The following is a 3,005-nucleotide window of genomic DNA, read 5'->3' as shown; positions in this document are numbered from 1 at the left end:
GCCGGCGCCTCCCCGCCTGAGCGGCGGCGCGCGCGATTGGTCGGCGGCGGGAGTTGATGCAAACGAGGGGGCGTGTCCCGAGGGCCGCCCCGCGCCCCGGTTCGGGCGCCGCGGGACGGGCCGGGGGCGGCGGCGGCGGCGGGCGGAGGGTGGTGGCGGCGGCGGGGGGCGTGGGCGGTGGTCGTCGTCGGCGGGTCCGGGAGTGACCGTGAGCTGGGGGCGGGCGCGCGCGGGTCGGGGCGGCGGCGGCGGGGAGGAGAGGCAAGACTATACTTTCAGGGATCATTTCTGTAGTCGGTAACTAGAGGAGTGTGATCGAAAGTGACTGGTCTCGCAAGCCACGAGGAGGAGCGGTAGTGTTCTCTTCTGAGCGCGAAGCGRGCTGGYGGCGCTGCTGCGCGGCTGCCGCGGGCCATTGATGACCGTTCTCGCCGCCTCCGGGCGGCGGGAGGGAGAGAACACGGGCTGAGTGGTTTGCCTCTTTTTTACGCTGGTGTAAAAATAGAGCGATGCGATTCAAAATGGGTGTTAAGTTACAAGCGTCCTGTAGTTACAGATAACTCGGTAGAGCAGAGCTTGGACGAAGCTGCGCGGTGTTAGGAGTGCTAGCGAGTGTTTGTAATGCTATCGGGCTGTCTCTGCAGCTCGGTGCCGTGCCGTGCTGTCCCTTCGTGCCGTGCTGTCCCTGAAGGCCACTCTCCCTAGAAATCCACGGCAGGCGGGATTTGGAGGCCAGGGAGATTGCTCGTTGGCATTTGTCAGGGTTCAGGAAGAAACTGCTCGCTCTTGTGAGAGTGTCGTGGAATTCTGTAGGTGAGAGGAACTTCGGGGGTCACCTGGTCCGGCCCCCTGCTCTTTGCAGCACGCCTTTGCCGTTGATGTTACACCCTTCGTGCCACGGTGCACCGCACTCGGGCGGGATCTGGAGGTTCAGGGGACAGTGTGAAAAGGGCGGTTTGCGGGGTGGCTGTTTGCGCTCCGAGGAGCGTCCCGGAGCGCTGTCCTGAGCCCCGGCGCGTGGACGGAGCCGCCGGTCGCCGGCGACAAGCGCCGGTGTCGCGGGAGAGCGGGCGGGGAGGGGCCGGCGCCTCCCCGCCTGAGCGGCGGCGCGCGCGATTGGTCGGCGGCGGGAGTTGATGCAAACGAGGGGGCGTGTCCCGAGGGCCGCCCCGCGCCCCGGTTCGGGCGCCGCGGGACGGGCCGGGGGCGGTGGCGACGGCGGGCGGAGGGTGGTGGCGGCGGCGGGGGGCGTGGGCGGTGGTCGTCGTCGGCGGGTCCGGGAGTGACCGTGAGCTGGGGGCGGGCGCGCGCGGGTCGGGGCGGCGGCGGCGGGGAGGAGAGGCAAGACTATACTTTCAGGGATCATTTCTGTAGTCGGTAACTAGAGGAGTGTGATCGAAAGTGACTGGTCTCGCAAGCCACGAGGAGGAGCGGTAGTGTTCTCTTCTGAGCGCGAAGCGAGCTGGTGGCGCTGCTGCGCGGCTGCCGCGGGCCATTGATGACCGTTCTCGCCGCCTCCGGGCGGCGGGAGGGAGAGAACACGGGCTGAGTGGTTTGCCTCTTTTTTACGCTGGTGCAAAAATAGAGCGATGTGGGAGTGGGAGAGGGGGTCTTGTTTGGAAAGGGCAGTTGTTGAACAGCCTCCGAGTGAGTCTCTTTGTGTAGAAAGAGTTAAATAATCACGAGTGGCACTGATAGTGCCCCCCTCCCCCGAGGCCGACTGCGTTCTGCTTTGGAAGGCTGGTGCTTGCTTGCTCTGGAGCCCCTCAGTGGGCTCTGCATAGCCGTGACCGATACAGGCCTTTCACAGGCAGGTGAGGGGAGCAGCCAGTCTGGCCCGGGTTTTAATATCCAGGGGAGCAGAGATTGTTCAGTGAAAAGAAATGCTCTGGAAGGTTGTTAGTACCTAGGTGTGTGTTAGGTGGTAGTATTCTTCCTAAGCTATCAGTTGTCTAAGGAAATACTACTGGGTGTGTTCTGTGAAGTCGTTTTGCTGCTGCTGAACCTCGGCTGGTCGCTAAGAGGGGGATGGAGGCTGGGGAAGAATAGTTCAGTGTTCCGCTTTCCTGCCGTGGTGTGAAAGTCTGGTTCAGGCTAGCTCTGGAGGCATGGTAAGCTTTCCTGCAGAGTGTGATTGGGGTTAGGGAGAAACTCCTTAGTGTTGTACTCTTCATGCTAGGCAATGGTGTGGAAAACTGGCTAAGTCGGGCTGGAAACTGAGGCCACAGGGCATCTCCTGGAGACAGGGACTGGGAGAAACTGCTTAATACTGTATTTGTGTCACCACGTTGGAAGTCTATAGTACTCGGACTCTATCCAGAGGTGTAAAGGATGGTGTTAAGATGGTGCTCTATGCTTGTTTTAGTTGGCACAAAAGTGTGTGACTGGAAGTGTTGGGACTTGGTGGTGATGTGAGGACTCTGTGGAGCGCCAGGCAAGCAAGTGCAGTGGTGCCTGGTCCTGTGAGGACGAGGCAGCACACACTGCACACTGAGCAGGTTGCCTCTCCTGGGAAGAGGAGATTCCCTTCGTAGATTCTGCGCGACTTTGAAGAAAGTTCAGACTTCTGTATTAGCTGTTTCCAGTTTGTGGTTTTCTAATGCAGGGGTTCCAGACTCTCCTCGGGCTTTTTTAACGTTATTATTAAGATCCTTTTCCTGTTCAGGGAGAGGTTTTGTTCATCAGCGGTGCGGAGAGTTGTAACCACCCGAGCCCTCGGCTAGCATGCTGTGCTGTCGTAGTGTCCGAGCCTGCTCCTGGAGGGGAAGAAGTAGGAGGCACTGCAGTCGGGCAGCCAGGGCTCTGCGGTCTGTAGCAGCCGTGGGCGCGGTGGCATTCCCGGCTTCGCCGACCCGCGCTGGCGCTGGTGGCCGCGGGGCGACCGCGGGCAGCGCCGGTGTCGCGGGAGAGCGGGCGGGGAGGGGCCGGCGCCTCCCCGCCTGAGCGGCGGCGCGCGCGATTGGTCGGCGGCGGGAGTTGATGCAAACGAGGGGGCGTGTCCCGAG

General features: G+C 62.1%; 1 protein-coding gene and 2 non-coding genes across 15 annotated transcripts in view; all 3 read left to right on the top strand.

Annotated features, from left to right (window-relative positions):
- The window catches only part of TEX14 (testis expressed 14, intercellular bridge forming factor), a 68,645-nt gene that overhangs the window by 35,007 nt on the left and 30,633 nt on the right, over positions 1-3,005 (top strand). The window lies entirely within an intron of this gene.
- LOC146597922 (small nucleolar RNA U3) lies at positions 264-474 on the top strand. Its single transcript, XR_014895381.1, has one exon. It is a non-coding gene; the product is annotated as a small nucleolar RNA U3 (small nucleolar RNA).
- LOC146597921 (small nucleolar RNA U3) lies at positions 1,344-1,554 on the top strand. The gene has a single exon (XR_014895382.1). It is a non-coding gene; the product is annotated as a small nucleolar RNA U3 (small nucleolar RNA).

The sequence above is a fragment of the Rhea americana genome, unplaced genomic scaffold, assembly GCF_003343005.1.
Source record: "Rhea americana isolate MKP2758 unplaced genomic scaffold, rheAme1 scaffold_175, whole genome shotgun sequence".
In the NCBI taxonomy this organism is placed as follows: Eukaryota; Metazoa; Chordata; class Aves; order Rheiformes; family Rheidae; genus Rhea; species Rhea americana.
Note: the sequence above shows the minus strand (reverse complement) of the source record. Positions and strands in the feature narration are given on the sequence as shown.